This window comes from Phasianus colchicus, chromosome 7 (genome assembly GCF_987193195.1).
Source record: "Phasianus colchicus chromosome 7, bPhaCol1.hap1.1, whole genome shotgun sequence".
In the NCBI taxonomy this organism is placed as follows: domain Eukaryota; kingdom Metazoa; phylum Chordata; class Aves; order Galliformes; family Phasianidae; genus Phasianus; species Phasianus colchicus.
In genome coordinates, this window is record NC_143442.1 from 34560882 (window position 1) to 34582564 (window position 21683).

General features: G+C 46.4%; 1 long non-coding RNA gene across 12 annotated transcripts in view; it reads right to left on the reverse strand.

The window, feature by feature from the left end:
* The window catches only part of LOC116235995 (uncharacterized), an 87685-nt gene that overhangs the window by 35062 nt on the left and 30940 nt on the right, over positions 1-21683 (reverse strand). For 9 of the 12 annotated variants that reach the window (XR_016468482.1, XR_016468488.1, XR_016468480.1 and 6 more), the window contains one exon: positions 17359-17451. The exons of 1 other annotated variant lie outside the window; for it this stretch is intronic. This is a non-coding gene — a long non-coding RNA (uncharacterized LOC116235995). Of the gene's footprint in view, positions 1-17358; positions 17452-18670; positions 18813-21683 lie in introns of all 12 variants that reach the window. 2 more of the 12 variants (XR_016468485.1, XR_016468481.1) reach the window with 1 other exon arrangement.

Here is a 21683-nt window from a genome sequence, read left to right on the forward strand (position 1 = left end):
TTCTCCTAAAATTTGTCTAATGCACATTTTACGGACTCGTGGTTGTGATGCACAAAGCATGCTGCCATACTGGGGGATTCATAGAGGGGCATCGCCAGCTTTCATTTCCACTTGCATATAACTCAGTCGTTGTTTTTCTAAGCAGTGGTCAATTTTTCAAATCTGCTTGATACGATTATCTCAAGTCCTTGTTATCTTTTGCATTTAACGAAATGTTATTGCATCTGGAATAGCTGAGCACTGAGTGTTTATAGAGCGAGGTACATCTTTCATTAGCACACATGATGTCACCATGTAAAATAACCAGATGAGCTCCCAAGTGCCAGAGTCCTTCTGCCCATCCTCTACCCAAAGATCACCAGAGTATCTGCTGCTTTCCTTTTCTCCTTCAAGCTTCATGCTGCTCGCAGCCATTCAGCAACTTTAGAAGGGATAAGGCAAGACCTGTGCCAACACTTGGTTGGCACTTTTGGTACGTACGTGCACTCACAGGAGACTGTACAGCAAATGTGGCAAACGTGAAGACTTGCAGAGTCCATCTCCAGGCAGGCGTGAAGTGTGAGGGCGTGTGGTTGCTTCACTGCTCTTTGATCTCATAAGGGAACGGGGCTGTGCACACCAACAGCTACAGCACGGAGCCAGGACGTTCAATCAGAAGACAGATGACGTGCAGGAAATCTCTTAGGTGACCAAATATTTACAGCGCCAATGAAACTCCAAGAGAGGCTCCCACTCAGAAACACTTGAAGTTGCCAGATTTCCCCCAGTTTCTTTTCTTTTTTTTTTCCTACCTCTTCAAAATCTTTCCTCTGGGAAGCTCTCACAGCTGCATTCCACTCCTGCCAAACCAGTGCACCCAGAGCATCCCCAGCAGGCTCGGCTCGCATTGTGTTCTCATTTTAGGTTGGAGCTGGGGATACAAATCCCACGGATTCTACCTGAGCAAGGCAGGCTGTCTACAACCACAACATTTTTGTGGGGTATGAAAACCATTTCCCAGCCAGCTCAACACACTGGGGGACCCCAACCTCCATGTCCAAAGGCGAGAAAAATGGGGGCTTCTCTTTTTTCCTGGCTGCTCCCATTGGGCTGCTGGTCCCACCTGGGTCTCAGAGCCAAGGCTCGTTCATCATCGACCAGCAGACCCCAAATCATGGCATCTCATGAAAGCCACTGTGACCTGGATTTACCCCTCCAAAGTCTGCAGGCATGGCTGGAACCACCTGACCCAAAAACAGCCCGATGCCCCCAGAGCTGGAGCAGCTATGCCAGGAATGCTCTGGAGGGCTGCTGGCCAAAAAAACGTGAACTCCTCCTGCAGTGTGCTGGAGAGCTTGAATTGAGCGTTTTCCTCCTCTCATTGTAATTTATTTATTCTAGCTGCTTTTGCCTTGGTTGTGCATCCAAGCACGCTTATGCTTTTTTTTTTTTGCCATTCCTGTGGTGGACTCATATTTCCAGCCATCAAAGTGAAAATACAACAGAGCGGGAGCTCTTACAGAGCAGTGAGTAAATGCAAAGCCCAGAGCCAAGGAGAGCCTGTCTCTCTGCTTTCCTTGCTGTGACTGCAGGTATGGGAGCTCACGGCCAAAGCCTTAGAGCAGATCCTTGGGAAAACACAGGATTTAGGGGCCTAACTGGAGCAGAAAACAACAGGGAGGAACTGCAGCAGAAAGCCAAACCCCAGCTCTAAAGAGCTGAGCTTGAACCTGGACTTTTTGACAACCTCCCCTCCCAAAATGCAGCATTTCAAAGCACTTACTCCTGCCAGCATCGCTCTTTCTAAGAAATCAAGCACTAATATCATTTAACAACCCCCTCCCATTTTTTGACATCACCTTAAACCACACAGCCAAATTAAGCCTCGTGCACGTGACATCTCATCCTTTTCTCCTCTCCCAGCCACCACTGCTGCCACCTCTCAAAGGGCTTGAGTACAAATAACTCAGCCTCTGCCACTCAACTGGTTTTAATCAAAAGGTTTGCTGGGCTTGTGCCGCACGGGACACCTCATTAACAACCTTGCACCTTTCGGAGGGAAGAAATAGGCTTTTACCCTTTTCAGCATCTCTTTGCTTCACACCAGGACGTGGCATTTACTGGGGGTGTCCGACCTGATGCTTCGTGCCATCCTGGGATAGGATGCATTTGGGTGGGAACAAAACAACAGCAAAGCACAGTGGGCTGAAAGGGAGTGTTTGTTAGCAAGGAGCTGCCCGTCAGAGATTAGAGCCTAATGAAATTTGTCTTTGTGTGCGTGCCTGCTTCTCTATCTAGATTTCTTTTTTTTTTTTTTTTCCTGTAAAAAGCTGTGCTTGTTAAAATTCAGGGAGAGCCCCACACAAAAGACACTTCTTCGAGTCCAAAGGCGCGCTTATTAATGCGGAGATTTTGATTCAAATCGTACAGAGCACACCACTTTCGGGAGATTTCCAGTATTGTTTGGGGAGAAGAAAGCAAGCCTGGCTGAGCATTGTCTTCCTCGGAGTTAATCACTTCAGCTGAAGCAAGCAGGTGCTGCGACTCAGAGCTCTCAGCACAGGGGGAAGGGAAACATCACTGGGAAAGGCTCATCTGCATGATGGATTTTTGCCATTCTGGCTCATTAAGCCATAGCCTAGAGTTGTCATGCTCCTTGTTTCCCTTTGTCACAGCGGCAAGGGGAAGCATTGCATGGGCGTGCAACAGGTCAGCAGCCATCTGCGTTAACCAAGCGTAGACTCATGGAATCACAGAACCATAGAATGGTTTGGGTTGGAAGGGACCTCAAAGATCATCCAGTTCCAACCCCTTGCTGTGGGCAGGGCTGCCACTCACCAGCTCAGGCTGCCCATGGCCCCATCCAACCTGGCCTTGGGCACCTCCAGCTCTCTGGGCAGCGGTGCCAGCATCATGTGTGTATCTCAAGCTAAAACCAAACTGGTGGTTTCGAGAAAAACTGCCCCAGGCTCCCTCTGACAAGTGCTTCTGCTCATGTCTGCAGCTAAGCTTGCAGCTGAGCCCTTGGGAGTGTTTACTCCAGAAGAGCAACATTCAGAGTTTTTATTAACTCGTTTCTGATGCTTTCACAACAGAGCTGGGCCCACCCCACTGGCTTTTTTTTTATTCTCCCCTCCACATTGCTTGCATGTTTCCACCTGTTACGCTATGAAAGCTATGAGAAAACTGTGTTTTCTTATGAGATTTTTCTTTTGAGAAAACGTGGGAACGGGTCCCACACTGCCTCAGCCAGAGGAGAACAAGCAGAGAACACATCAGAGGATGGAGTCAGCACCCTTGGGAGCCCACAGAAAAGCATCCAGAGATGCACGGCTGCAAGCTCCCTTGTTGCTGATTTTTCCCTTAGCACTCACTCTAGGGTTTTACAAGGAAAAAACAGTGATGTTGAGGATAAGGTACCACTAGCTATTGCCATTACTGAATAATCCACCTAGATAGAATTGTGGAATTGAGTCAGAAGGGCCTTTCAAAGTCCAGCTTCCCTACATTGACCCAACCATGAGCAGACAAGCAGTGCCTAGATGAATCCAGGTTATTAAACCACAGGAGGCGATCGTTGCTATTGCATCCCTCATATGGCAGCACCCACAAGCTGAGGCCCTCGATTGCATTGGGTTGCACAAGCACCTCAGAAGATGTTTCCTAACAGCTGACGTGGAGGGAACACTGCTGGAGCAAAGTCTGCTGTTATTTATAGTATGACAGCACAAAAGAGGTCTGGAGGACTTCATCCCTCGTTGTCCCCAAACTGGGAAGGCAATAGAGCTGCAATGCTCAGGAACATATCTAATGTGTCTGAATGGGCTTTCATACGGGTCAAAGGAGAATCATCATCCTGGGGAAAACCCAGGCTGCCAAGCAAAGCCATATGATACCTTAGAGGACATTTCCTACTCTAGAGCACTCAGGCATTCCAAGGTTATGCCAAAGGGTCCACAAAAAGATTGTGATGTTTAAAAATGGCCCATAGCATGCATTGGGTTTGTCTACTTTTTTTGAAGTTGCATTTTAAATCTTTGTTCAGAAGAGCAAATGTATTTCTCCAGGCATTTCCATGGTTCTTGGAACACATCAAGCTCCATCTGTCTGAAGACAGAACCTTGCTTTGCTAAACCCTGCCATAGGCTTCTTTCCACCTTCTCCCTGAGGCTGCCCCACTTGGTGCCTAAGGGAAGCCAAACCAGGGGCCCTCAGCTCCTTGATGCCCCCCACCAGATGCTCATCTTGGCTGTTCTTTGTCCCAAAACCTGCCTCCAGCTATGTGTTATCCAGCCCTGCAGCCCACCAGATGGTGCTCTCGGTATTGACTACATGCAACTTCTGCACCTTTTGGCTTCTGCTGAGAAACTCCAGCACAGGTAGGTGTGGAGACACCTGCCCTGAAGGGAAAAAAGATTTTGGGGTTTTCCTGCAGCACCAGCCATATCACATCGTTTTGTCCCAGGTATAACACTGCCCTCCTTGGGACAAGCTTCTTGAGCTTCTCTGGAGTGACACCACGTAGCTGAGAGAGCTCTGTTGGCCTTGGCAGTTCTGCTTGGTAGAGATATCAAACATCTTCTATTAGAGTATAAATTTCTCATAGTGAGAGGCTGTATGTGACCATTGAGGATCTCCATCACCAGAAGTGATCAGCTCACACATACACTCCACCAGCTGTGAGTCTGGGGGCTGGAATAACAAAGTGAGATCCCTTTCTATCTTAGTTTCTCCCTCATTTTCTACTGGAGGGAAGCCTACTGCTCCCATGCAAACCGAGATGGACAGAATTATATCAAGCCTGGAGAAGTGGGCTGCAGTAACAGGGCCGATCCTGTTGTTTTCCTTCCGCGTTTCCAGCTTTGCAAGGCTCCCTTTAACTTCTCCCTAATAAAACTTGGGAGAAAGGGAAGCATTTAACGTGCAGTTAAATAAAAAACACAAAAGCGTGCCACATCGGCCGACTTCCTAAAAACTAAGTGCAGTGAAATAAAACCTCAGGAACAGGAGCCACGAGGAGAACTGGCAGCTAGCTCTGTGGTTGCTGGATTTTTTTTTTACCAATAAGGTATTTTTATCAGGGAGAAGCAGGAAAAGGGAGATCATTAAAGGCAGCCTGTGCTGGTATGCAGGAGCACTCTGGCCATTTACGCCCGTAATGAGTTCTGCTGCCTCTGAGCAGAGCACGGGTAATAACAGGTCATAAAGAGGGTTTACCACCCGAATTGCCAGTCTCTGAAGGTTACTAAAAGCCCGTTCAAATGAGCGTGGTCAAATCAGCTTGACTGTTGTGAAACCTCTGCTTTCTTAATGGCTTAGTGGAAAATTCAGTTTTTCCATTCAGTGAAAAGGGGAGAAAACTGGGAGTGGAGCAAATAGAGCAATCCCAATATCCAGTGGGTGGAAGCTGGACAGAAATCTGGCTGAAATCTCTTGAATTTATCAGAAATCTGATGCCGCCATTTGTTTGCTTTGTCCCATTGACTGCCTATAAAACTTTTCTGCTTTATAAAAGATGCACATAATGCATCTCCACATTGGAAAGGGTTAATTATACCCATTTTACACTCAAAGAGGCACGGAGAAGGCGAGCAATGCCCTACAAATAAAAAAAAAGTATCCATTATCTACAATGAGGATCATGGGGCCACCCTGCACAGCCCATACAGCACGCAGAACATCTCCTCTGTAGAGTTTTAAGCAACAGAAAGCCTGCTTGGAGCTCATATAGGGCCCAAAAGGTTTGGTCAAGCATTGGCACCGCTGCCCAGAGGGGTGGTAGAGTCATCATATCCCTGGAGGTGTTCCAGAACTGTGAAGATATGGCACTTAGGGATGTAAGCAGCAGCATGGCAGGGTGGGCTGGGGTTGGACATGAGGTCTTTTCCAACCAGAATGATTCTGTGATTCCATTATTCTTGCTGTGGTTTTGGTGCCATGTTTCCCAGCAGGACACAGAGCACGTCCCCAACAAAGCCAAGGCAGCCCATCTCTGCTTTGCTTCAGAGCAGGGGCCCCAGGAACAGAGTGGCTAAGTGCCAGCGATGCAATCACTCAGGTGTGACACATACAAAGTTCTTTGAAGATGAGTTAATAGTTTTAAGCAACACAAAGTCTGCTTGGAGCAATCTCCAGTCCTGCACGTTACTAAAGACATCCCAGTGGTGCCCAAGGATTTAGACAACCTCTGCAGCATCCCCTGGTGTTGCTGGTGCAGGGCAGGCTGTGCTCCTCTACTCGTTTTATTCAACAACTGTTTCATCTTCTGGAGAGCAAAAAAATCCATCTACTGCACATGCCTCTTCATTTACAGCCCCCAAGAAAAAAAAAAGGGTTAAAAAAAAAAAAGCTGTATTTCTATTGTTCCTCTTGCCCTTTGATTTCTCTCCATTTTCCTTGCCTTTGTGTGTGTGGGAATGTGCATTTGTGGGAACGTGCAATAAGTTTTAATGTTTTCTGCAGTTGTTTAGTGGGTCCCCTTCTGAAGCCTTATGGACCACCAAGGGCTGAGAAACAGGGATGGAAGATCCAGAGAGATAGTTTGTGCAAATCCAGTGTCGTCCCTTTGAAGTCCTTAGGGCTTCCACGGCAGCCAGAAGTAATTAGTGAGAGAAAAGGGCTGTAAGAGCCGTGCTGGCTTGCAGTCAGCAGTTCCTGCTGACTTTGAATAAAGCAGAGCTGAGCCAATGCTGAGCACTGCTGGAACTACGACACCAAATGTCCAACCTATTTATGGAGTGGCTGCAGGGCTTGGGGATGGCTCTCTGCAGCAGGACTTGCACTGCTGAGCTCACACCACTTTGGTACCTCTCTACAAATGAGAAAATATACCAAGCATTCAGGTGTTGTGGCTGAACTTATCACCCTGTCACACCTGATCCACCTTCCCCTTCATTCAAGGGCAGCTGTAGGGCCTGCTTCCCTTTACAAAGCAAGTTGAAGGAAGAGCAACAGCCCAGTTACGAGCACGAGGAATAATGAGAACTTCAACTGAGAATTCTCCATCCCCACCTCCTGCTCCAAGAAGGGGACGTTCCCAATGCCAGATCCTAAACCCTGCATATAGCCTAGGAAGAAGCAAACAGATAGGACAGATTTTGCCTTTGGGGCAAAATGCTAAAAATCCCAGAACAGTTTTGCAGCAGTGATTCACGCAAGATCATTTGACTTGCAGGATAAATTTGATTTTGAGAGAGTTGGACCTTCAGAAGTAAACCTTCAGAAATTTGAAAGCAAGAACTTCACTGCAGCTTTCTCACGTTGGTTAGTTCAGCCTTTCCTTTCATTCTGACACTCACACTCCACATTATTTTACATGGCATTGCACAGCAAAAAGAAGGCAAGGACAGTACTTTCAAACAGGATACAGGCACTATGAAGTAAGAGCAGGTAATAAAGAAGGAAAATGAACTCACCCTTTCTGATGGCCAGCAGCAGCTCAAGAGAAGTGCAATCCCTATCTGAAAAAACACTGCTCCCTCCACTGCTAACCCTTAAATGAGAGTGAGGGTGATTCTGGTTACTCAGATGCATTGCTTGCACCTGAGCTCCCTGAGTTAGCCGTGCCTCCTCACCTGGTGCTAAATCATTGGTTCAGGCCATAATCTGGCAATTCCACTGCAGGCATTTAGCCTGAAATGCTTCAAAAAGTCCATTTCAAAAATGTCACTTCCACATCTCTGACTCTTCACCAGAACTCAGTGAAAAAAAGTTTGACTTTTCTTCCTGATCTGGAAGAAAAGCAAACACACGTACATATAAAAAAAAAAAGTTAGAAAGTCTGATTCCATGTGATGGGAATTTGACTTTCTGGATGGCTTTCACTGCTGTCAAGAAGGGTGGCTGGCTGGGAGAGCTCATGAAAGCTTTGAAAATCATTACAAAAGCCCTAAGCTGGCAACACACCCGCCTATCCTTGCATTGACTGCCAATATCTTGTGGATGGAATTTTGGGGGTCCCCTCAAAGAAGTGAACAGACAGCTCCCACGATGCCTGAGGTCTCCAGTTCTGCTTTTGAAGAGTCCTATGTTTTTTTTCATTCCCCTTTTGGTAACCAGCGTGGGCCTCCCGCTCATGGGAAGCATTGCTAACGTGCCACCTCCCACCAAGAGAAGCGAGGAGCAGGGGAAAAAAGGCACACGAAGATGTTAAAACAAGAAACTGGAATGTCTACAAGCTGCTTGGAGAGTTCACTCCTAACTCAACTATCCCTATTTGCTATTGAAAGTGGTGATTTAGCTATTTATGGCATTGTAAGCAATCACTCCTGGTTTCCACTTGGCCTCAGATGGATTGTTGGCCCATAGGTCTCACGCTGTACTTAGGCAACAGAAATGAAAGAGGGAGTATAGAAGTGAATGAATCTTTTGGGATGGCCACATCTGGTCCCCATGTGTAAGCCCAGCTTGGTGGAAAGCCTGCTGACAGAGAAAAGTTGCATGCTGTGGTTCTAGACAAGATTCCTCATGCAAATGTGTAATATTTATACACACACATAATTTTTTATATCCATGTATATGCATCCACAGATAGATATTGAGCAGGTCTGCTCTGACATGTGTCTTTTCCACTTTTCAGCCATCTCTCCCTCAATAGATGGGGCCACCAGTTCTGAGTCCATTTTTTAAGGCCACTTGAATGTTGACACCCTCTTCCTAGGACTGGAAGACTCTCTTCCTCCTCCTCTGTAGCAGGGTTGGTGTCTTCTTTCCTTAGCACCCCAGGACCCCAGTCTCAACTGTGACTGAGCAAATTAGGCTGCTGGGATGTTATGGCTAATCAGCAGGACATCTTTAACCTATTACTGGTTTGGACAGCAAGCAAAATAAGCAGGAACAGAACCAACTTGCCTCCTCACTCCAAACATTCATCTCCCAAGGACCCGTGCTTGATGTGATATCAAGGAAAGAGGGAGTTTTGGATCCTGCTGGGACTGAAGTATGCTTGGACAGGATAAACCAGACCACGAAATGAGCACTTGAAGAAGTATTTTCACGTGGTGAGCTCTTAGATTTGCACGTTGCAAGGCCAAAAGGGAGCCACATGTTTCTGAAAATCGGGATTTCTGCAGCAGCACCGGGGAAGCAGGATTAAAGCCCTCATTTCCCTCCTGGCTTTCATGATGGAGGTAGGGGTCTGATGCCCCTGCACCCCTCCGAGCCCCCTGTCCTCATGAGACCTTCTTTCTGGACTCACCCAGTGACCCCTGCCGCATGGAGAATTCATCTTCCCCACCACGCAAAGGCAGACACAGAAACCCATAAACAGGCCCCGAGCTAGCAATTACATTTGGAATTGCACATCAAGCATGGAGCCAAGTGATCCCAAGTGATGGAGCAGTCTCCGGCCCCCAGGGCAGTTGATTCAAGAGCTGTTTACGCTCATGCTATCAAAGCCATTTCATCTCATCCCTCTGTTCTCAGTGTGCTGTGGCTTGGGGATGCTTCCACCCTCCCCAAGAAGGGAACCCCCAGTGCAGCACGAGAGGATAGCAAAAACATCGTCATGGGCTCACGTTTCCCTACTGCTACGTGAACAGAATACACTGAGTGTTTGCCACTGAAGATCATCTCCTAGTATGATGTACATAAGTATGGACAAGTTTTGAATATTGGCATCAGAAGTTCCCAAGTACTGTAGAAAAAGGAGAAAAATCCCAAATCTGTCCAAAAACAGAACCAAGTCGCCGACTGAAAGGCATGTTGTTCAATGAAAGTATTGCATTTTCTTCTCTTTAGATCACGCCACGACTCTTGCAGCAGGGGGGAAATTTCTGTGGCTAAAAATGATAATGAGAACCAGGGTCTGAGCAAATGGCCCCGATGCTGTTCTTTGAGGACGGTGTTTGCAGCATGCTCTGGGTGCAGCAGGCTTCTTTGCCAATCAGTGAGAAGCAGGCTTTGTTCACAAGCAGGTTGCTTTGCATTCCCAGAGAACACGTGCAACGTTTGCCACTCTCACCTGAATTTGACTCAGTGGAAGGCAGAAGAAATAGGATTATGTATAGGAGCTGAGCCGTAAAGATTTCCCCCACTTCATTCTATACAAGCTGCAAAACCCTTTCTCCTTAGCAAACTGAGCAAGCCTTAATTACTCCCATAATTCTGCCTCCAAGGGACGAGCCAGCCACATTAATCAGATCATGAGAGCAATTGCTCTGAGCATCATACTCCCAAACACAAAGGCCAGGGTATGATCTGAAAAAATAAACCTAAAACACTATTTGGATTATATCAACGTGCAGGAAAACAAAGGAAAAGTTACCCCAGAGCTTTCTCTCCCTAGCTAGTCTCCAGCTTTGGGTTTTATGTGACTGTCTGCATACAGTCCCATTATTTCCCTTCCATTCTCATCCCCTATCTCTGTAACAAGGACCTTTGCCAAATAGTACTTCTATCTGGGATGTCAGGAAGGCATTCAAAGATACAGCGCATTCAAATAAAGATTGGAAATCATTTCCTTGCAGGAAGGAGCTATCCCTTCTTGCCTTCTCCTCCTTTTGATTATTCTTCTCAGATTAGAGATAGTCAGGAAATTACATGGTGTTGAGAAAAATAAAAGAGAAAATAAAAGAAAGAGAAAACATTAAGGAAAAGGAAATTTTTTCATTTCCTGCCAAAAATAATCCCACAACTTTTGTGGGGTTTCAGATGCCTGGTTATATTTCTTTTTTCTTTTTTTCTTTTTTCTGTTTTTTTTATGTTGGGTTGTTCCTTTTTTTTAAAAAAAAAAAAGCTTTGCCACAATAAAGACCACTTTCTGAATTCTCTTTGTTTCTAGACCAAACAAGGGTCATTATAAGAGCATTGCATCCATTTTCTTCCAACGCAACTCTTCTAATATTGAAGAAGGATGGCTGGCGATGGTGGAACCACCAAGGGCCAACATTTGCCTTGAGTAGACCCCAGCCACAAGTGAGAAGATACAACTTGGCCCCATGTATTTATGACTGGGGGAAAGAGAGCTTTCCAAAGAATGGAGATGGAATGTAGCTGAGTTATCTGCTTCTAATATTAGATCAACCTCAGGATTGGAATGATGGGCTAAAGTACATTCATCAAAATGATTGATGTTTAGCTTTTGTAAGAAGATATTACATGACAGGCTATACCACGCTTAGTTTAACTCCACCTGAATGGTCTTTGCATTGTCTATTTCCTGCAGTTTATATATGTTTACAGATGCCAATGATATTGGTATCAATATGGGAATAGACAATACAGCCTATACATACACCCATATATATATATGTGCATATACACACGAGGGCTTTTTTGTACCCAAGTGGAGTAAAATCAAGTCACCTGCCTGCTTCTGCAGACCAGCCTTCCATCACCACCTATAATACTCTGCAGACATCGAAATCTGCCCATAGATGCCACCCAAATCCTCCTCTCCCAACTTTCTGATCGACTTTGCTAGCTTCATCTCTTGCAGCTGTACTCCACTGGAAAAATACAGAGCCCAAAGCTTTGACATTGCTTCTGCTTTGTGCTTTTGTGCTATGAACCCCTCAGTCCCATGGAAGAGCAGTGCCCTACCCCGCAGCACTGATGTGCTTATCTAAAGCCCATGAATGAGTAATCCCACCCATTGTGACTTTGGTAATGGTTCCTCGGCATTTTTCTGTAGAAGAAACAACAGTTGTGTGGCCATTGTGATATTAAGACCCATCTGAAGGGTGTTCAGGGTTGATAGGGGGATGCAGCTGCATTGAGGGGGCTGGCTCAGGGCTCCAGTAGGACATTTCAGTGTAGTTTGTATTTGGGGAAGGACAACAGCACAGAGACTACAGGGAGAGTCTTTTTTACCAGGCCAGCAAGCGTCTGCAGTACCAGGAGAAGGAGTAAGAGGGACAAATTTCACACTGGGGCCGCAAAGAAGCTGTTAAATCTTCACCATCCTTTTTTGTGGGGTGAGATTTCCCCCATCTGCTTCATTTTCTCACTGCTTCCAAGAAAAGGCTGTAATATTGTCACGGGCTCGGGAAAGCCACAAGATGGTTGTGATGGGCTGTAATGGGGCTGCTGTCCCCCTGATGTAATCCTGATGACAACCAGTGGACGCAAACTCTCAGTAGTCTATAAATCGTTCCATTGGCATAATGTGGTGTAGCTCAGCATGGCAAAACATCACATCCCTATCCCACCTCCCTTTCTCAACCTACTGTTTCCAAACCTGCTGCCCCATCCCACTGCTCCAACAACACCTCTTAAGGAGCTCCTGTGGACTCACATTAAATATCTCTCCATGGGGAGTGCTCATTAGTCAGCTGCCGTGATACAGATCTTAGAGCAACAACCAATAAAGCTTCAGCATGCAGGCATTTGGAACAAGCCGTAGAAAACCCATCCCTCATCCCTAATCTGAGTAACTTCAGACTGGGGATGCTGCTGACACAAGGCATCAGTTTGTTTTCTTTTCTTATTGCAGAAGATCAAAACAAAGCTGAGAGCGTGGCAGAGACCTGAAGGTCAGCAGGGAATAGGCAGGGATCAAAGCAGCATCATTAGCAGGGGAAGGCAGCACACGCCAGCTCGTGCATCCCAAATGGGGCAACCCAACCTGGTAAGCCCCTCTGCCTCCATGGAGAGGAGCCCCAAGCTGCTCTTCCCCTGGGTATCGTGCCTGGTAATCACCACTGCCAGAGCTGATGCTGCAGATTGGGCTGGAACTTCAGCTTGGAGGACATTGCATTAACTCATTTGCATGAAGCATATATCTACTTAAAAGCTGTAAGCTGGATATTTGTGCCACAGGAGGAAGCAGTGAAAAGGGTGACAGGGCATCTGGCATTGCCATAGAATCACAGAATCACCAAGGTTGGAAAGGATCTCTAAGATCATCTAGTCCAATCGTTCACCTATCACCAATGGTTCTCACTAAACTATGTCCCTCAGTACAACATCTAAAGGTCATGTTGTGGTGCAGAGAAAAGGCTGACCAAAAATCCCTGTTTTCCCACTGCTGGGACCCTTAGGACACCTTAATGGTGCCCACTGCAGCCCCATGGCTGGACATTCAGGGAGGGGACATGGAGGGGACTTCAGTTTCACAAACAGGATGGGCTTGGTAACACTTCAGAAGGAATAAATGCTATTTAGACTGACATTTTTTTCCCCCCTGAAAACTGAAAAACACCAAGTTAATAAAAGAGAGCTGAGCTGCCATGCCTCTCTCGGGGTTGCCTCATCTCTCTAAGCCTCCCACTCTGCAGTGAAGTAGAAATCTGCACTCCCGCTCACTCTGGAGCCTTCAGGCTTTCCTGCAGCACAATAGTATAAACCAAACAGACTAATGTTGTGGACAGAGGAGAGAATAAATTGGATCCCTCCGGAGCTAAATACTGCCTTGTGGAAACTTGCAGGGCTGTAAGCCTCTCGCAGTTCATTCACTCCAGAGCAAATGAACTAGTGCTCTCCATCCCACAGTGGGCAAACATCCAACATTCAGATGCTCCATCCCCGAACGATGGTGGTCATAGGACATCCTAGCAGTGTCTGCTGGATGGGGAGAGCATCCAGACACAAGGCATGTACACACAAGCCCTCGTTCATCTCCAAGGAAGAATAGAGAAGACCAGAAGAAGTCCTATTTCAACGGCGCACAGTATGATGAAGATGGTGCCCTGGATTCCTGCCAGCCATCCTTTTGACAAAATACCAGTGTTCATGTTTGTTTTTTTTTTTTTTAAAGGTCAACAGAGCTTCTCGGGAGAAGAGGATGTGTTAAAAATTAAGGATCAAGTTGATGTCGCATCCAATTGGACTTCAACCCTGGATGAGATGTGCCACACAACAATTCAAGGTTCAGCACATCAGGCGAGGCATCAACCCCCAGGCTGGTGCTGCCAACAGTACTTGGCCCAAGTTGTAGATGGCTGCTACATCCACTGCATCCACCCATGAGCAGCCACTGAATGGCTGGAGCCATTTTTTCAAACTGTTACAAATGTATTTCTCAGTGCATGGGGATTTCCGTAACTTTTCACGCATATGGAGATTTTATTTTTCCCTTCTTTTTCAATTACATGTTTCATTAACCGCCTGCACCTCCTGATTTGCTGCTGACTAGCTGAGGCTTTCAGACTCGAGAAATGAAGAAGGAAATAAAGCAATGATCTATTACCATTTACAGCTGCCACGGGATGCCACAAAACTTAATCAGCTGTTTGTAAAATGCATTCAGTAGCAAGGGGACAAAAAGCTGGAAAAAGCAGCAATCCCTTGCTGAAGATAATTTCCACCCCATCTCACCCCCTTGATTCTCTTTCAAAGAAATACCCAGGGATGTGGAATTCCTTCAAGTGCGCTCTGCTGATGACAGGTCACTGAGGAAGCATGGTCTGTGATGGGTTTTCAGCAAGACATGCTGATGGCTGCAGAAGACCCCTCTGCTCAGCTCTGCCCATGCCAAGTGGGTTTAGACAGTACTCCTGTTTTCTAAAGTCCTCCAAATTTCAGTTGGGAGAGTTTGCCTCTGTAAAACAGGCTGGAGAAAGTGATGTGACCCACTGAAGAGCAAACACCTCCACATCCAGCCCTAACCCCTTGGGTCAGCATCCTCATCACCATGGCTCTTCCAATGGGGTTGTGGGGACAAAACCATCGGACCCTCTTCTGACAAGACCAGTCCAATAAAACTGCTGACCTGAGGCAAATCCTGCCGGGACTGACAGCTTCACACAGCTCTTTCTCAAAAGGAAAGACAGCAAGCAGATAAATGCGGGCCCCTGATAGATAGGTGTGGGCCTCTTCCAGCTCTTCCCCATTGAACTATGCAAGGAGCAAGCACCGCTGCCACAGCAGCTTTAGAGGAATTTGGCTGGTCCCACGTTCCTCCTCATAATACCTCTCCACTCCCCAAGTCAGCCCACGTTAATTGTATACAACATCTTAAAGACCACCCAGTTTGCGCTGTAAAGCATTCAGTGATGGATAAAAATAACAATTGCATTGAGAGAGGCCAAGTTCCATGCCAAAAAGATTAGCAGTGGGAAAATTCCTCCTTTTGGGAGCTTTGCAGCCAAGGCCCAACCCTTAGGGTTCATGACCGGCAGTGTGCCTCACGTACATTTAACAGCTATTGGTAAAATCTGGGAAGAAGCCTAATTCTGGTGACTTCCACTAAATCTTGCCTTTGTCCTCATTCATAAAAGAGAGTCATCAGATCACTCACCCTGGCAGGACGATAGGCAACCAGCACTGAGTTTCATTTATCAGGGATGTTACGGGTGGCGGTACAGGAGGGATGTACAAACTGCAGCAACAGCTTTCTCTTCTACTCATTAAAAAACAAATGAAACAAAACAAAACGAAGCAGAAAACATTGAGGATGTTAGAGAAGAAGGAGGAACCACCTAATTTATTTGTCAAATAGACTTCCACTGGATATTTCCAAGGAAAGGATAGATGGACACCTCAATACATCAATGAATGGCACACTGCGTAATGAAGAGTCACGGAAAGGGCAGGAGTCTAACTATGAACTGCAGAGAAAAATATTCCTCTGAGGCAAAAGGAGAACACTGACCAACCTCAAGTTTTTTTCTAGATCTGCAAAAAGCAAGGAAGGAACAAGTAGGCCTGAGACATTTGCTAGATACAAGAGATTCAGCCCATCACTGTGCTGATAGATCTCGCTCTAATATGCAGAAAAGCTACCGTGGTCCATTGCCTAAAATGGTGAATTAGAGACCTCTGCTAACTTGGAAATTTTAGAAATCTTTTTAAAAGATTTTTTAAAACCTTCTTCTTTGGGTACCCCAAAGCCAAGGACCCAGCCTCTTTTGAGAAGATCTATTTGAAATAATTGTGCTAATGTTTGCAGTTTGAGTGATCCTTTTAGTACAGAAGTGAAAGATGTGTATTTGTGTAACCAGGAAGAATTAACGATGTATGAATCACCCTGGTTTACTAAAATAGTAAATCAGTAAAGTCCCAAAAGCTTATAGTCAGCACAGCCCCATTCACAAGCAGTAGTTGTCTCATCCAGGACTGCCAGGCGAGTCACAAGCATGAACATTCATCACAATCCAACACAGAAAAATGAAATTGAAGCATGAAGCGGGCCTTAGCTAGCTTACAAGTGAAGTTCTGTGGCACGCTGCCCATTGGAAGGATTTGGGGTGGACATAGAGGAGCTAGTCCTACGTGCATCCAGCTGTTGAGTGGAAGCTCTTTGACTCTTTGGAGTTCTGATGACACATTAATTCTTCAGAAAGACAGGAGGGTCTTGCAGAACTGCTGGATGGGGAAGTCACTATTTAGTTCTCCATGCACACATGAACTATTTATGGCTTTTTCTTTGTTTTCCCCTTTTCCCCATCTCCAGCCAGCTTGTAACCACTGCTAAGATGAAGCCTGTCTATAACCTACCAACCAGGATACAGCCTGACCAGACACTGTGTTTAACAGGCTGCACTGGCAGCTTGGACACTTAGTGAGGGAATGGGAACTGGAAGAGCACGTAACAGTAATATTTAAAGATCAAAATCATTTATCTGAATCTTGCTCTGCTAGGAACCTGGTGAATATTCTTCCAAGCGAGTTAAGAATAGCATGGGATAACAGCTGCATACAGACAGCCATGATGAAAAAAGGGTGCTAAAAACCTTCAAAATTAATTAACAAGTTCCATCCCTTCAAGGCCTTTTTCTAAGAGCCCTCAAGCACCATTTGCCTGGTTTTGATTGAATTATTTAACCACAGAGTCTGCTAGTCCCTAGCAAACACCCCCAAATAAATAGGGCTGCTGCTTTGAGCTTGACATCATTTGGATCCTGCATATGGGATTTGGTGATGGTGCCACCCAGCCAGATGTTTCCAGTGCTTTCTGAAAGAAACGCACCTCTCCTTTTATTGGACACCATGGCAAGAGAGCCCACATGGAATGTAAACTCTGTGTGCAGAGATATATGTTTTCTCTCACTGTTTATAAACACACAGAGCCCAGTTCTTCCCCCACTGGGGTTATATGAACCCAGAATTTGTCAATGTTGGAGAAGGCGTTCCTGATTTATACTGAAGTAAACGAGCAAATTGTTTGCAGGAGAAAAAATAGATCAGCAAGCGAACACTGCTTTTACATACAGATCTGAATACACATGCAGCACAATATTTAGATCAGCTGCAATAAACAAACTCGCCTCAAATCAGCAAACCTGAGACTCCAATGGGAAGATAGGGAAAAGTTGCCTCGTCTTTACCAGTGGGAAGGGAGATTGCTCAGACGTGAAAAATGCCCTTGGCAACATCTCATTTTGGCATCTGCCTTGACATCCCTGGGCCAGGCCTCACATTTTCTTTCCCGAAAGAGCAGAGCCAGGCTGTTACAGACCATGCAGCCATATATCCACCAAGGTGGTGCCAGCTTCTCACCAGCTTCTTGCTCCTCTGTGGGTCAGAGTTCTTTCTCTTCCACTTCTCCTGCCTTGACGCTTGGCCTTGTGCTGCTCCATCCCTTTTGCTGCCCTGTAGAAACACAGGCCAGCCATAAGAGACAATAAAGCCAGATTGGTGTTTAGAGCCTATTTTCTCCCACCCAAATGCTGTCCCAGCCTTTGACCCCTGCAAAATCATAGAATGGCTTAGGTTGCAAGAGACCTCAAAGATCATTTTGTTCCAGCATCCCTGCCATGGACAAGGTTTCCAACCACTAGATCAGTTTGCTCAGGGCCTTGAACACCAGGGATGGGGCACTCACAGCTCTTTGAGCAGCAGGGCCAGGACCTCAACACCTTCTTGTATTTTAACATCAAAAATTTGTAAAACTTGCAAGGCTAAGCTCTGATGGAGATGCATTTTCTCACCCCAACTGCTGTTACGGTTGAACCAACATGGACACACTCATACAAGAGCAAAGCACTGTATGTATACATCTGCTTACCCACACATCTATAAATATAGATGTACACATACACATCAGGAGGGGACACATAAATATCTGTAGTACACAAATGAGCAGTTTCAGGAAGCTACAGGACACAAGGGAGGATTTTGTTTAGAAAGCAGTTTCCCCCTTCCTCCCTGCGAGGCGAGATCTCTAACATCTGCTCCTCCAGCCAAGCCAAAGGGGAGGTGAGTGCCAAACAGAAGCCACACATAGAGGACATGCTTTGATGGGATGATCCCTTGATTTCAGACGGTTGAATAATGTCACCAATCTATCTGGAAACACCAGGCTAGGGACAGGCTCACTGCCAAGAGAGAAAAATGGATGTGACCAAGTGACCAAGATGGGATGATTCAACCAGGGGACATGTCTCAGCAACTGGAGTAACCCAGCATCTCAATGTGCAGCATCTGGTGCTGCATGGCAGGGAAAGGGGATGGCCAGCAGCCAGAGGAAGAGAGATTAGATTAATGGAGGTGGGTACGTGTTACACCCTGCAAAGCACAGAGCTATCGGAGTTTGACTTCCAGCCCAACCACTCCCTTGGGAGATTAGATCCTCATGACTGCAGGAAAAGATTGATATCAAACATCTTTCCCTGCTCTGGCATATTCCTTTGGGAAGGCAGTGCCAAGCCACATGGAAGCACACCCTTCCTCCACATCAAGCCATGCGTGACAGCCCTCAGCATTGCAACGGCTGCTCAGAAACCCCTGCTGGAGCTAAGCAGCAATCTGAACTGTGAATCATGCATACTTAACAAATTCCTATTGTAAAAAGTCTAGCAGTTGTACTTACGCTGGGCTTCTGCAGAATGAGAAACATGTGCCATTTTCATAGGAATCAATTCCCACAAGGCCTCTTCTCCTTTCCATTACTCCAAAGAAGGGAGTTCGACGAAGTACGATACTTGGAGCTTTCTGTTTCTGTTCCAGGCTGCCTGGAGGCAGAGGAATAGGGATAAACACAACCTCTGTATTTATGGCACCCCTCTGTAGCTGACTCTACTGATCCTAGCCTGAGACCCACCTTCCTTTCAACCCAAGAGCACCATCACAATGAACTCACGTTGGCTGGCCTGTTAAGAGCTACAGACCAGAAGATGATTTAAACAACATGGTAGCTTCTGTCACAACCATTTTGCCTGTAAGACTGCTTTTTCTCTACCACCTTCATAGATTTCCACACAAGAGCTAAAGAGAAATTACACTGGGATGTGTCCTAAGACTTTGGCATAAAGTATATACACCAGAAACAGGGTGGATGCTGCAATCTGGAGGGGTTTTTGTTTGTTTGTTTGCTGTATATTTGCTCTCATAAACTAGCCAGCCCAAAGTGAAGTATCTGGGGTGAGCCGTGCTCAGGGGCACTGCAAAACACCCCAGAGAGGTGGTGAGAGCACACTTGCTGTGAAAGCTGAAAGGTTCTGAAGGAGAATTTCTCCAGCTTAAAAAGCATAAAATCAAAATCTTTCCCCAGATGACTTCCACTTTGTTTAAGGGGAAAGGTCACTTTGAAAAAGTTAAGTATTTCTGTTGGAAAACTTGAATAGCCAAGCCATGGGAGTCTGTTAAGCTCACTTCCTGCAGCCATCAGGAAAAGGTGAAACTGAAATACTCCATCCAGGAAAGCCCCTTGGGAAAAGAAAAGCTACGTGTTCACTGCTGATCTTCCTCCCCTTTCTTCTTTGGGAGGAGGGGCCCCTCTACATACGCCCTCATCCAAAAGGGAAGCAGAGTCTTTTCTCTAACCAGCTTCACTTGGCACCAGTTTGCACACCCATGTGCAAAGCACTTTTGCTGCCAACACATTAAATCCATTCAACCCTCATTCTGTGTCATGTGAAGAGCTCTTCCTCTGCATCCAGCCATCCAACAGAGTGGGTGCTGCACACCCAGCAAGACAACCTTTCCCAGTTTAATTGGAGTGGCACTCCCATTCAAACCCTCTGACAACCAGCAGAGAGGAAAAGCAATCCAGAACAACGTGATGATTAGTTCCTCCCATGCTTAGGAAAAGCCCTTGGGAGGTTCAGTAGAGAGCTGTACACCCAGCCACCATAGACATTCCCCATGCTTTGAGCATCGTATGCAAGATTTTGGGGTGTTTTTCGATGGGATGAAAGAAACATCACCATCTATATACATGGTAGTTAACAAATGAATCTGTTTCTGGATGGGCTGAAGGTGGAGCTGGATGCATTCCTGTTCTGATCAAAGCTCAGCTTGTAACCTCAAAAGGCTTTTCCTTAAATCCAACCACACAAGGTGGAGGGATGTGGGTTTAACTGGAAGGGATTTGGGATGGCCAGGAGAGGTGTGGCTGAGCAGCTCAGCCTTCCTTGTCTCTCAGCACTGGGGGAAGAACCTGTGTTTTTGTGAAACCGAGCACTACTTGGCTGCTATTGATGTAAATCTGCCTTTAAGCCACACGTTGTGAAGAATACCCCAAAGCTCAACATGCTGGTCCAGGTGCTTATGGCTGCAAGCCCAAGGCAGACAGGCCTCACATTGCCTAATCCCAAAAAACAGGTATAGAAGAGCAAGAATCATAGCAGGAATGAGGCTGAGTGAGAGAAATGACCAGGGACAGATGTGGGCTTAGAAGGGCTTGCCCCAAGCATTTGGGGTGGCCCTCTCTCTGGGCTGAGGGACGCACTCTGTGGGTCCTACTCTGGGTCTGCTCTCACTGGAAGCAGGCAGGAATTCTGCCAGCGATGCGAGTAGCAACAGGCTCCAGAGACGGGAGCTGTTTTAACTCAAGCACCCAGCAGAAAAGCATTTGGTGTTTTTGTTGGATGCCTCTTTGCCAGGTTAGTGAGTTACATCAGAGTCCAAGAAGCACTGAAGCCAGCATTAGATAAACAGAGGGAGTGCAGGACTAGAGTAAGGATGATAAAAAGGGGAAATCTCCACTTTGTTAAGGCAGAGAGTGGTTAGATTGCCTCCAGCTGCCTCCCAGCCCCAAGCACTGGGAACTTGGAAGAAGCAGTGGAGAGGGAAGCCACGCATGAGTTGAGATGAAAATTGGATGTTATCTACAATATTTCTGTGCGTCGTAGCCTATATTTCCATGCAGACCATCCAGCAAGGATGACATGAATTGTCCGAACCACTGCCAAAAGTGAGAACAGACAAAATTCTCAGTTTTTTGCCTTAGAAGTGATGGGAGATTGGAGAACACGTGTGCAGTTGGCCATCCCAGTGCAGAGTGGCAAGAAACAGCTAGCTACCAAAATCACCAGCCAGTAAATCATAGATTCAAGGAATAACTTGGGTTGGAAGGGACCTCAAAGATCATCCAGTTCCAAGCCCTGTGGTGGGCAGGACTGCCAACCTCACCAAGCATCAGATCAGGCTGCCCAGGGCCCCATCCAACCTGGCCTTGAACACCTGGGGTACTATTCTGTGCTTATTAAGGTGATCAGGATAAAATGAGGTATTTCCAGGTGAGACCATAACTTGAAGAGACTTGAAGTGCCACATAAGAAAGAACATCGTTGCTGTCATTTCAACAACTGGGGAAACTGAGGCATGAGAGGCAACTACGACTTGCTGCTGCTCATCCTGCTGGCCTGTGGCAGAGAATCCATCTCTCCAGAGCAATTCAGCCTAATCTGAGACCCACAGGCCCAGCTGTGGGTCCATTTCCTACAGTTTTCTACAACGGCAGCCCATGGGGGAGCTCCAAAAGGGCTGCTGGAGATCGAGCCATGCGGATTTCTCTTTGCCATAAGTTCCTGCAGGGAGGATTTGCTGGATTTTGCAATCTCTGCAAAGCTCAGAGAGGCTCAAAGCTTACTTTACACTTG